The sequence below is a fragment of the Leptonychotes weddellii genome, chromosome 14, assembly GCF_054177405.1.
Source record: "Leptonychotes weddellii isolate Sample4059 chromosome 14, ASM5417740v2, whole genome shotgun sequence".
Lineage (NCBI taxonomy): Eukaryota > Metazoa > Chordata > Mammalia > Carnivora > Phocidae > Leptonychotes > Leptonychotes weddellii.
Genome location: NC_138382.1, coordinates 42,064,888 through 42,078,229, shown reverse-complemented (window position 1 = coordinate 42,078,229; position 13,342 = coordinate 42,064,888). Strand labels below are relative to the sequence as shown.

Below are 13,342 nucleotides of genomic sequence, written 5' to 3'. Positions count from 1 at the left end.
CAAAGCTCACCCTCCCGAGTTGAAAAAATTTATGGACAAGAAATTGTCATTGAAATTAAATGGTGGCAGGCATGTCCAAGGAATATTGCGGGGGTTCGATCCGTTTATGAATCTTGTGATAGATGAATGTGTGGAGATGGCAACTAGTGGGCAACAGAACAATATTGGAATGGTGGTAATACGAGGAAATAGTATCATCGTGTTAGAAGCCTTTAGCGAGTATAAACAATGGGTGTGTTCATCAGAAGAAATCAACTGCTTCCACATGTCCCCTCCATAGTACCTGTTTTACTACAATATAAAAATCAGGTCGTGTGCATTTTCATACTGAACTTTTTTGTTAAATAAACTTTTATAATAGTCAAAAAAAAAAAAAGAATTTATGTAATAAAAACTTAATTCTTACTGTTGGAAAACAGAAAAAAACCCTACCAAACTGTTGCCAATATTGTGAGAGTAACAAATATGTTTCCCCAATAGTTGTAGGCACATCAACTCACTTTTCAAATGGCCTATTGCCATTTAGGAAAATATGTAGTGAATCTTTTTGTAAAATGAAGAATCCCTTTTTAAAATAATGTGGTTAATTTCCTCTCTTTATGGGAGAATTAAAGTCAGCTTGTCTAGTTAGATTGGCCGGTAGATGCTAAGCCCCTCAAGGGCAATGTTCTGTCCCTTTTACATCTTAATATCATTTACAGTTCTTAATAAGGTGGTTCATACAGAGTAGTCTTTTTTTTTTCAGCTTTATTGAGGTATAATTGACAAAATTGTTAGATATTTAAAGTGCACATCATGGGGCGCCTGGGTGGCTTAGTCGTTAAGTGTCTGCCTTCGGCTCAGGTCATGAATCCAGGGTCCTGGGATCTAGCCCCTCATCGGGCTCCCTGCTCGGCGGGAAGCCTGCTTCTCCCTCTCCTACTCCCCCTGCTTGTGTTCCTGCTCTTGCTATCTCTCTCTCTGTCAAATAAATAAAAATAAATCTTTAAAGTGCACATCATGATGATTTGAGATATATATACGTTGTGAAGGGAGTCCTCTCATCTAATTAATTAACACATCCATTACCTCACATATTTATCTTTTTTTTGTTTGTGTGTGAGATCATTCAAATTTTACTCTCTTAGCAAATTTCAATTACACAATACAATGTTATGAACTATCATCATCACGCTATCCATTAGATCTTCAGAGATGTTACTCATCTTATAGCTGAAAGTTTGTGCCTTTTCACCAACTCTTCCTATTTCCCTACCCCCAGCCCCTGGCAACCACTTTTCTAGTCTCTGTTTCTGTAAGTTTGACTCTACATAGGAGTTTGATTCTATATATAAATGATACTATGCAGTATTTGTCTTTGTCTTATTTCACTTAGCATAATATTCTCAAGGTCCATTCATGTTGTCACAAATAGCAGGATATCCTTTCTCATGGCTGAATAATATGCCATTGTATATATATATCTCACATCTACTTTTTTCATTCATCTGTTGATTGTCACTTCAGTCGTTTCCATATCTTGACTATTGTGAATAATGCTGCAATGAACATGACAGTGAAGATATCTCAATATTCTGTTTTCATTTCCTTTGGATATATACCCAGAAGTGGGATTGCTGGATTGTATGGTATGAATATTCATTGCCTGTTGAGTAAGAGAGCTTGGAGGAAATTAAAGAAACTCTGCTTTATGTGCTTTCTCTCCAAAATGAGGATGATGAAACATGTCTTGGAAAACAAGTAAAGATTCTGATGTGGAAAGAACAGTCAGTGCCTGGTGACCTGACAGATACGTAGTCACAGAGGAGATTATGGGATATATAATAAATCTAAGACAAACAGATGGATTGATTTATATAGTTTTAACTCCGTATCCTGATTTGTGATAAAAATGTGGTAAAGTAGCTGGAATTTTGGGTACTACTTGAAACGTAACATAGAGTAAAAGTTATTATCAGAGGTAAAATTTATCTGAGTGACCAATCTATATGGACAGACAGACATCTAATTGCCAATATTTGCTCTTCTTATCACTCTGTGATATGCCCTCCACTTCTTTGAAGCCTCAGGACTTTATCCCTTTCCTTAGCTCAGGAAGGCATATATATCTCCTTTGATCTTTCTGTCTTTGAACCTCTCATGTATGTGGGGTGCCCATACATACAAAATTAAATTTGTTTTTCTCCTGTTAGTCTGTCTCATGTTAATTTGATTATTAAACCAGCCAAACAATCGTGAAGGGTAGAGGAAAATTTTTTCCTTCCCAACATCTCCAAACCAAACATTCATGTGCATAATCTAGATAGGAAATGCATAGTTACAATATAGAGACCCCCTGAGCATACTAATGTGTAACAGAATGACTTTACCTTTTAATAGCAAGTAATCCATTTCTGAGAAACCATCGCAGGCAATTGGTACAATTGAACTTTGTCTTTAACCTTTTACTATGATTTATGTGATTAGGCCACTGGAGGAAGTGGTTTTCAACAGCATGATTAAAGCACTTTGAGGAAATAATTTCTATCTTCAAGCACCTTGCGTACATTTTTGTTTTCAAGTGTTTGTCCTTTCTCATTAAGAAGGAGAGGCAGGAAATGGAGAAATATTGACTTTTAAGCATTGTTTAGATGGAAAAGAAAGATCACAAAATAGCAGAGTCAAAGCCAGGATACTGGTCTTTAGCAGACCTGTGCCTGCTGGTTTCTTGCCTGATGAGTCCTGGAACTTGGGGTACAACTAATTCAGCCTTCTGCAGATTTGAGAATTTCACCCATCTACCAGGGAGGATGATGATAATGATGATGATTCTTGTTGTTGTTGTTGTTCTTCTTCTTTTAAATTTAGGAGACCCACCAACTTTTAAGTTTACTAAGCAAGGACATATTAAAATACAAACAAACATGACTACCATCTACTAAGAACAAATTTCATAAAAGAGACATTTTAATACCAAAAAAATAAGAAGGAGATAATTTTATAATAATGGACTATTTTATCCAAGAAAATACAGTTGCTGTATTAGTCTCATTTACCAGGAGGTGAAATTGTGTCATGGACTAGGTTTAGAGTTCCCTGTTCAGGTGACTTGCTCAAATCCAGCTCAGACTAATTTTAGGCGGAAAATATTTGACTCTTTGTTTCCGTATATGCCACTGGGCCTGAAATTTTGTCCAGAGGTCCTCAAATAGTGTTCAAAATCAATACAATTTATAGGCAATATGGACTGTTCCACATTTGGGGGAGGAAGGAGGAGTGTTATAAGACTGTAGCTGAAAGTGGTGTGAGATTTGCAAACCTCAGAGTCATCATTCTGAACTCTTCCTGTCCTTTGCTATTTTCTTTTGAGAAATAGAATCTTGTGCCACTGCCTCACAGCCCTTTAGATCTCAAACAAAGGAAAAGAGGATATGTTCTTTATGGAGAGAGTAGGTTGTGGGTGACCTATCTGAGTTCACCGGCTCACTGAACAGTGATTAACATTTAAAATGCGTGCAAACTGGACTCCTAATTAAAGTTCAATAATGTAAGACTTTGAACCTATTCACTGCCTTTGGAAATAATCACAGATGCCGGCTGCTTATCATGAAAAAGTCATTATGGTAAATGACCAACTCCCCCACCTTCTCCTTTCCATCAAGTGCAAGGGTGATTCTCCATTGCAGGCATTTGCAAATGGTGCGTGTTGCAGAGTCAAATGTCTCCTGGTAGCTGTAATTGTTATGCAAATTACCTTGGTTATAGGAAGAATAAAATTTATAGAGCTCCTGTCATATGTGAATTTGCAAGCATGTACCAAATTCGAGGAGGGTGGACACTCGTGTTGATTTGAGGGGTTGTCAGGAACTCTTGATGGCAATTTGGACATGGCAGTGATGAAGGATGAGTGACCTTCCTCCCATTCTTTATTCTTCCTCCCTTGCTTTGCTGACTTTTGTGGGAGGGTGGATATGAAACACAGAGAAGGAACTGAAAAAACGTGATGAGATCCAAAATAGGTCAGAGGACAGAAATATTTGGGAGCCAAATATTAGTTGCAGATTGAAGAACTAAACTCAATTTGTTTGTCACAGATAGTGAATCCAGGTAAGAATCAAACTCAGCCACAGAGAGAAAAAAGGGAAAAGTGAAAACCAACATTTATTGTGCACTTGCTATGTGCCAGAGATTCCACTGGCCGTGTGACCCATTTTTTCATTTGACCTGGAAGGTAGCCTGATGAACTAGATCGTATTATCTTACAGGTAAGGAATCTGGGATTCAGAAAGTTGGTGTACTTGACGAGTAAGGTTCTAATGATTCAAAGCTAAACCTCAACTCTAAATCTATCTGATGTGAAAATTCGTGGCCTTCCCCGTGTCCAAAACTGCCTCTCAGAATTACTCAGAAATGCACCTTCAGCAGTGAACTTCCAGGAAATGTGATTTTAGAGCTGTGGTTGCACACTCTTATTCACCTGGACTTCAATACCACAGAGACAATGTGGCTGTTTGTGGCAGAAGCAGTTGTGGGTATGACCAGTGCGCATGGTCCCGGGATAGCATTGGTGGAATGCCTAACTAACTACAAAAGGGGGCTCTGGGGAGGTCTTCGGTGTGCTTCATCAAACCTCCTTACCAGACTCTGTGTGGTAGATGTGGGGTGGGTAATTTAATGATTACTTGCTCTAAGCAAATATTGAAATGTAGTCAGCAAATGAAATCACTTTCACCTTTAGGAAATCATTTATTTGATGGAGACATTTGGAGAACGTGAGTTGTTTCTTTGAAGATTGGTGAACAGAAAAAGTGATGATGAGCTGTGAGAGAATACATTTTCCCCTCTATTCTTGTCTTTTTCTTTGGTATGGCAGGCTTTCCCAAATATTTGTGAGGCTCAGGGCCAAGTATAAGTAGAGGCCTAGATACCATATGTCTAAATATCTAAAGTTGTAAGTCTAGCTAGCAAACTATTAAATATGTTCTATCATCCTATTTTACAAATCTGTCTTTATAATGACATGTAAGACCGGGTTTGCATCTAGACTTCTTGGACTCTGTGGAGCTCCACTGTAGAATGGGTGAGTACAAGGACAGCAGGCCTAGTTCTTGGAGGGCAGTCCCCCCTCTTCCCTCCTTCACATACTCCTGCACTTCAAGAGCCTTCAGAGGCACCCATGAGTACATCCCAGGCTATCTGTGCAAGCTCTTCCATGAACTCCGTAAATAATTACCCTCTCTGTAGTCACCTCTTAGGCCTAGGGCTGTGCATCCTGGTGGTGCAGTAAGAAGGAAGGTATTGGTTTTTGGTGGGCAGGTCTTCTTGGCCATGTAGACTTCTCACCTCATGGGAAGGGGTGTGGCTGGAGAAGGACCATGGAGTGGTGTCTTTTAAGCCTGGGACCCAGGGCAGACCCCTCTTGCTGGGTCTAAGAGTGGCATTATTGTTCATGGTATGTGGTAGAGAGGGGCAGCCTGCAAATGGGAGACAGGAGTTGCAATTTGTTACAGGGAAGATATTCTTCAACATTAAAATAGATTTTCATGTATTTTTATTGTACCAGTTCTTCAATATTAAAATAATTTCCATTAAACATTTTTTTTTTTAAACAAAACTAACTAGCTAGTATTATACTAATACAACTGTAGAGTTCTTTGCACTCCCAAGAAGTGGGAAGGTCACCAACTAGCTTTTCCAGACCTTATAACTTGCTTGTAGAAGAGTCTGTCAGGGAGAAAAAATTGTTGATGTGTGTACCCAACAACTCTAATCTTGAAGTTATTGGAAGAAAATGAGCCCAGAATCCATAAAGGCCATTTTCAGAGAGTCACTTTTCTGAATCCAGTTGCATTCTAATTAATATCACGGAGTGTCAGCAAACTAAGTAAGGAGCAATTATTAGCTATCAGATTCTGGGTTTGGGAGAGAAATGATGGTATATTGTGCATAATTTTTGCATCATTAAAAATTAAATCCCATAAGCATAATGACTCAAACATCAGGCCCTGACAGTATCTGCAGATGATAAACTATGGTACGTAAAAAAACAATTTACTAGGTAATGGTGCAATATTTTCTGTATTTAGACAGAAATACTCCCCTTCCCACCAAAAAAGAGGCAAATGATACTTTAAATCAAATTATTTCTGAGCAGAAGTTAGCAAAAGAGTAAGGATAGTTACCTAATGGTATTTTCTTTTACATATAAGTCCATGGATGTATAGGATAGGCTGTTGTATGGAATACATTCATAGTTACTCTCTTTTATAGAAGGTAATTTAGTGAAAAGAACATAGATTTCATTGTCAGATAGACCCATGCTTGAATCTCGGGTTCACAACCTTACTAACTGTGAACCTGAGTACATTTCTTAGTCTCAGACATCTTCAGTTTCAACACCTGCCAAAATGAGACACTCACCTTACCTTATGGGGTTTTTATACCAATTAAATGAGATAACATAGTTAAAGCACTTCATGCTGGGTCCAGTACATAGTAGACATTAAATAAATGTTAATTAATTTCTTACTTCTTTTTTCTATGTTGCTGAGCTCTTTCTCTGAGGAGAGGACCTTAAAATAAGAATCTGTTGCTACAGCAGAAAGTCAAGCTCACAGGATGAATCACAACAGGGAAAAAACTGCATATTGAAATCTCTCAAGAGCTCCTGAAGACCCACCTATTGGAAATCTGAGCTTGAAGCCAGCGACTGATGCACGCATGGTCAACCTCTATGAAGGCTGCTAAGATTTCTGGAAGGTGGAAGAATGATGGGCATTTGTTTCTCTTGGTTTGCTTTTCCCACAGGACTTTCATAGTTCCCTCAGTGATGATTTAAAGGCTTCAAGGAAATAAAAGTAGCTTATGTCTGAGAGCACCCAGAGTGTTAGGGCATGTGCTAATGAGAACAAGACCATGGCCTTGATCTTGAGTCAGTCCCAGAGCCATAGCCTGCCATTCTAATCTCAGGTTGGTCGTCTCACAAATGTGCACTCTGGGTCCAAGCTGGGACTAGAAGAGACGGTGGGTAGTGACTGTTAACTGGTGATAAGATGACTTCCATTCTTGGAGTCCCCACTTGTGACTTCTGTGACCCAAGGAACTGATGTGTCCTCTACATTCCTCAGGGTTTCTTACTATAAACTGGATTAACCATCTTTGTCTTACTCAAATTCTTCCTGGAAATTCCTTACTCAAAGCAAACTACCTGCACAGTGCAGTGTCATGAATAATTTTGCACCTGGTCCCACGCCTGTTGTATGGTAATGTGGGGGGATGTCTTGGTGTAATGGAAATTACAGAAACACCTGTGTTCCCATTCCCATTCTGTCATGTATTAGCTATGAAGACTTTGGTTACTTAACTTCTCTGGAACTCAATTTCCTCATCTGCAAAGTAGGGATGATAACACCAATTTTATAGTTATTTTGTGGATTAAATGAAATAATATATAAATATTATTTCCTTTCTCATTCCTTTTAGCTCCAAGCCAAAAGTCAAATAATATAATGGAGTGTGGTGCGGTTTAGTCATGAGGTAATTAATGAGGTATTGTAACGGGCATACAGAATTTCTCTGTAGCTTCCCAGAAGCTTTGTATATTTGAGGGATTTTCTACATTATGGTCTGTTAAAAGTTCCTCTTTTCTTTTCAAGCAATCTATATACATCCATTCTATATTTATTTTATTTAAAGATTTTATTTATTTGAGAGAGAGAGAGAGAGAGCACAGAGGGAGAGGGAGACAGGGAAGCATGCAGGGCTCCCAACACGGGGCTCGCTCCCAGGACCTGAGATCATGACCTGAGCTGAAGGCAGATGCTTAACCGACTGAGCCACCCAGGCGCCCCTCTATGTTTGTTTTGAAAACCTTTATTCTTTTGATTCATTAAGGGAAATGTGTTCAGTCCATCACCTTGAAGCTGGAAGTCCCAGGCTTATAAATGTGTTTAACATCTTAGTTTTCTTCCTTTCACTCAGGTTGCCTCTCTGTTAAGAAGGCTGGGCACAGTGGCAGTGGTAGGGCAGTGTGGTGCTGAGGAGCATGGATATATTCACGCTTTTATGTAGACATTATGAGGTGGAAAGAAATATAGAAAAATTATACATCAAGGTGGAATGAAGGGAGATTAGAAACAATAAAACAGTTCCCTCCAGGGGCGCCTGGGTGGCTCAGTCGGTTAAGCAACTGCCTTCGGCTCAGGTCATGATCCTGGAGTCCCGGGATCGAGTCCCGCATCGGGCTCCCTGCTCGGCAGGGAGTCTGCTTCTCCCTCTGACCCTCCTCCCTCTCATGTGCTCTCTCTCTCTCATTCTCTCTCTCAAATAAATAAATAAAATCTTTAAAAAAAACAAAAAAAACAAAAAAAAAAAAAACAGTTCCCTCCAGATATTCACGATTTGAAAGAAGCCTTAGCGATTGCCAAAGAAGTGACAAGATAAAAGTGAAGAGAAAGCATATTGGCTTGACCTTCAGGGAATCTAAACTTCTCAGTTCTGCCATTCCTGCTTTGTAAATTGGCCAACTTGTATCAGCCCTCTCTGCCTTGGTTCTATTTTCTTTTCTTTCTTTACTTTTTTTTTTTTTTTAAGATTTATTTATTTATTTTAGAGAGAGAGAGAGAGAGCAGGAATGGCAGGGGCAGAGGGAGAGAGAATCTCAAGTAGACTCTGCGATGAGCATGGAGCAGACTAGGGGCGTAATCTCACAACCCTGAGATCATGACCTGAGCCGAAACCAATATTTGGATGCCTAACCAACTGCGTCACCCAGGCACCCCGCCTTGATTCCATTTTCTTAGAATGGTGGTGAAGGAGGGCCATTACACAAATGGTTTCCATTGTCTCATTCGAGCCTTGAAACAATTAAGGTCAACAACTAATTCATCAAGTGTCTGGGGAATTCATTGCTGAAGATTTAAAAATAGAGTTTTGTGGAAAAACCAGATAATAAATCCATGATATGAGGATTCTATTTTAAGATGAGGGATTGAGGGTGAAACACCAGGAACCAAAGATGCCATAATATTTTAGTAGGAATATTAATACAGAAATATTAAACTGTGAAACTTTAGATTCAGTGTGACCTAACCGTAGGAAAAGAGATCTGTCACATTGAACAATTTAATATATGTATATTTAAAGATTTTATTTATTTATTTTAGAAAGAGCGACTGCACACAGACCTGTGTGCTGTTGGGAGGTGGTGGTTGGGAAGGGCAGAGGGAGAGGAAAGAGAAAATCTTAAGCAGACTCCACGTTGAGAGTGGAGTCTGATATGGGGCTCAATCCCAGGACCCTGAGATCATGACTTGAGCTGAAATCAAGAGTCAGACACTCAATTGACTGAGCCACCCAGGCGTCCCTAAAAAATAGTCTTATGGAAAGTGTGTCCATTTCAACAGTGTCTGCTTGTCTTACAACCTACAATAAGGTAGATATAAGTAAATAAGTAGATTTTTTAAAAAAAATGAGTGCAACTCACCAAATATTTTATATATCTACACACAAGCACATGGCTACAGAAGCTATAATTGGATATCAATAACCTAATATGGCTTGTCCATGCAGAGACTGTGCCTAAGTGCCTTATCAAACAATAGATTATACAAAAAAAAATTTTGAGTGTTTTTTGAGTGAAAGAAGATTAGACATAAGGACACACTGCCTTAGATCTTTAAATATCTCATATCCCTTCGCGTCTTTGAAGTTTCGTTTTTGTATTATAATGTTAATGGAGAGAGTAGAACAGAGTGGGGACTGTGACCAGAGTTTATTCTTCCTTGCTCCGAGTGAGAAAATAGCAGCTTTCAAAAGGTAAAAGCCAAGGCATTTGGAAAGGGTAGAACATAAAACATTGATGATTGGGATAAATGGAGATTTCATTAATTTTTTCACTCAGTGGATATTTATCAAGAGCCTATTATGAACCATAGTCTAAAAGCTTCACAAAGGAAAAGCTATGGGCAAAGAGGAATTTCATATTTACAAAAGACATATATGACCTGATGTGCAGTTATTTTACCAATATATGAAATTTCTAGGGAGCAATGGGGTAAGTGTGGGGACTGAGGGGTGAAGCGAGGCTGTGTGGCAGGGAAGGATAAGGGAAAGAAGGACAGCTCCAGAAACCATATGGGGAGAGAACAAGAGATGCAGGAGTGTCTTAAAGAAAAATGTCACGAGCATTGGCAAAATAACTGGAAGACAGGCTGACAGAAGACAGTGGGAAAGAATATGGTTAACATAAAAACGTATTGACAGGGGGCGCCTGGGTGGCTCAGTCGGTTAAGCGTCTGCCTTTGGCTCAGGTCATGATCCTGGGGTCCTGCCGCGCGTGGGGCTCCCTGCTCAGCGGAGAGTCTGCTTCTCCCTCTCCCTCTGCCTGCCGGTCTGCCTACTTGTGCTCTTTCTCTCTCTGTCAAATAAACTAAAAAACCTTTAAAAAAAAATGCTAAAAAAAAAAAAAAGGGATGAGATCTAGGTTAAAAAAAACCACCATATTGACAGGATCGAAGGAGTTATTGTGATGATTGCACCTGGAATTAAGGAATCGTGGAGGAGCTAATGGGTGATTTTAGAAGTACAATTGCACAATATAAGTTGTCAAGAAGGATAAAGAACGAATTTATTCTCAATAAGGAAAGAGCATAACTTTTATCTGTTGTAAATGAGAGACCTTGAAACTATAGAAGGTGAAGGGGAAGGGAATCGGCTTTTTTGCCCCTTATTATGTATGTCACTTGACATGAATTATGTCATGAATCCTAACAACTCTAGGATATTATACCCATTTTGAATAACGAGTACGGAAAACTCAGGGAGAGTTTAAGTCATTTGCCAAGGTCACACAGCTCCTAAGTGGTCTCTCTGATTTGAAAAGAAGCGAGGCGTGCCCAGGAGGGTGCTGCCAGGAGACAGAAAGCACACCCATTAATTTTCAGAATTCAATATTTAAAATTGTATAAAAGGTATTAAATAATTGAAAATACAAAAAGTGAACATTAAGGTATTACAGAAATAGCAGCTGCAGGAAACAGTGACCAGCCACCAGATTGGGGGAACAAAGCAAAGGGGATAGAATTATCAAACCTAGAGGTTTGAAGGAAGCCCCGCCCCCGGTGCTGGAACCTGATCTTTGGGGAGGTGCCCTGCCGCCTGGGGCTGGTGTGTCTGACAGTGTCAGATGAGGCTGTTTCCGCCTGTGTTGGAGAAACTGCAATCTGGGGTGGGCTGCTGCTACTGCTGCTACTGAAGCGGCTGGGGTGTCGCTCACAAGAACTGGCCGCAGGCGGGATGACAAGTCCTTTCCTCCCCCTGAGCCCCGGTCTCCCTTCGCGCCCCCTGCTGGCGGAGTCGCCCAGCCGTGGCGAAGGAGAAAGGAGGCTCAGGGCTCCAGCCCCAAAGTCACAAAGCCCAGGGTACAAAGATGGGTCTGAAGCAGGAGACAGAGCTCTTTGACTGGAACAAAGAAGAGGAGTTCAGGAACACAGTTTCAATATTTCACCCCCTGTAACAGTTCCGAAGAGTTTTATGAGCGATTTTAATATTGGTTTTGTTGAAAGGGGCATGAATTTCCACGTTTCACTAATTTCTGCAAATTAATGTAAAATCTAAACTACAGAGTAGGTTTGGAAGAACCATAGCTTTAGAATTTTCACGTATATGCTTTAATTGGGTCTTAAACAATAAAAATGCATATTAATTGCCCTGTGCAGTGAGGTAGGAAAAGACAATTAATTGTTTAGCTATTAAAGATTCTCTTTTATTAGGACAGAAGGACAATTAGCTTTAAAAGCATTGCTCAAAACATGAGCTTTCTTTTTTCCCCCAATGTTTCTATTTTCCAAAAGAGAAAAGAACAAACCGAACCCTTTTCCTCGAGAACTACGCTTGTGAAAAAGCAAATGCTAAACAGGAATTAGGAAAGAGAAAACATCCCCTGAAGCCCCATGGGGATGACAATTCTTGGTTAACTGTAAAAAATGGGGAACATAATTGAGACAGATGACCAAATTTAGGAAAAATAAACCTCACCATTAAAATCTAATTAAATATTTGCATTTCAGCATTAAGTTTCTTCTCAAAAGTTTTGTGAGCAGCAGGGTGACAGTGAAGATTATTGACTATAATTTGCTGAAGTTTTTTAAATTAGTTTTGTGCAATGTATGGACGGTTTACTCAGCTGCGCTTATCCAGTGGCTGCTTTATTATTCTTTTAAAGTGAATCATTTATAACTCTTCTCAGAGATCTTTTATCAGCCACTTATCTCCTTCAACTGGACTTGTGATGCCAAGGGATAAAATGAATTGCTGGCTAATATTGTGAGAATTAATCAGACCACAACAGCGGGAGAGTAATGACTTCCTTACACTTAGATATTTGCATTTGGCAGTAAAATCACAACAAAAATATAAGGATATTTAATCTTTGGTTTCAACTTGAACACTGGAACATGTTGACAATACAAAAAAACTAAATATGAGAACCGTGTGTTTTAATTTTAGGTGATTAACTCCTCTGCGGCATTTATTCTGGGAAGAAAGCTCTTATTTGATGCAAAGTGTTTTGTTTTGTTTTTCATTTTGCAGTACCTTTGAATCAAACTGGTCTAGTTTCCTTAGTTTTTTTTTTTACTCTTAGAGGCCTTTGGACTGATGAAGTGAGTCTTGTCTCCCATCTCGCATCCTCCAAAGTCAGCCGGTGATGTTCAGTTCTCTTTGTTTCCTCTCTGTCTTTCCCACTTCGACTGGCAGTCCCTAGGTTCACAATAACTTAGAAGAAAGCAGTGACCAAACCACGACCAAGGGGCGGAAATATTCCTGTTGCTGCTTTGTTGAAGTGATTTCATACACTGCTTGCTCTCTGAGATCTTCAAATAAGAGGATTAGGTTCTTGCTTGTTGTATAAGCAGTGGAGAAGGTGTACAAACGAGAAGTTTCCTGATTTGAGTCCCTTGAATCAAATGCTTCGGAGAGCATTTCCTATGATCAGAAGCCACTGTCTTCCATTTCTGTGCCTGTAGTCAGTGTGTTAATGACATCCATTACTGGTTAGTTGTGGTAATTCATTGAAATGCTGGTGTCCTCCTCAGGAACTATATGGTTTTTGGCCTTTGCTGGGTACATGCCCATATATCTATCATATATATATGCTATATATATATGTGTGTGTCCCTGTGAGTGTTCCTGTTCATACAAACTGACATGCGTATTTTTTACCTTTTCAGAGGGGGCTGGCATGCTGTAAAGCACATGGACTCACAGAGACCTAAGTTTAAATCCCATTTCCACCCCGTAAAGACTATTTCCTGGTCTTCATACTTCAACCTCTTGGAATTTTATTTTCTCATGACTAAAATGA

At 39.5% G+C, this 13,342-nt stretch overlaps 1 pseudogene; it reads left to right on the top strand.

Annotated features, from left to right (window-relative positions):
* The first annotated feature begins 6 nt into the window (after positions 1 to 6).
* LOC115942267 (small nuclear ribonucleoprotein G pseudogene) lies at positions 7 to 379 on the top strand (annotated as a pseudogene).
* The last annotated feature ends 12,963 nt before the right edge of the window (positions 380 to 13,342 follow it).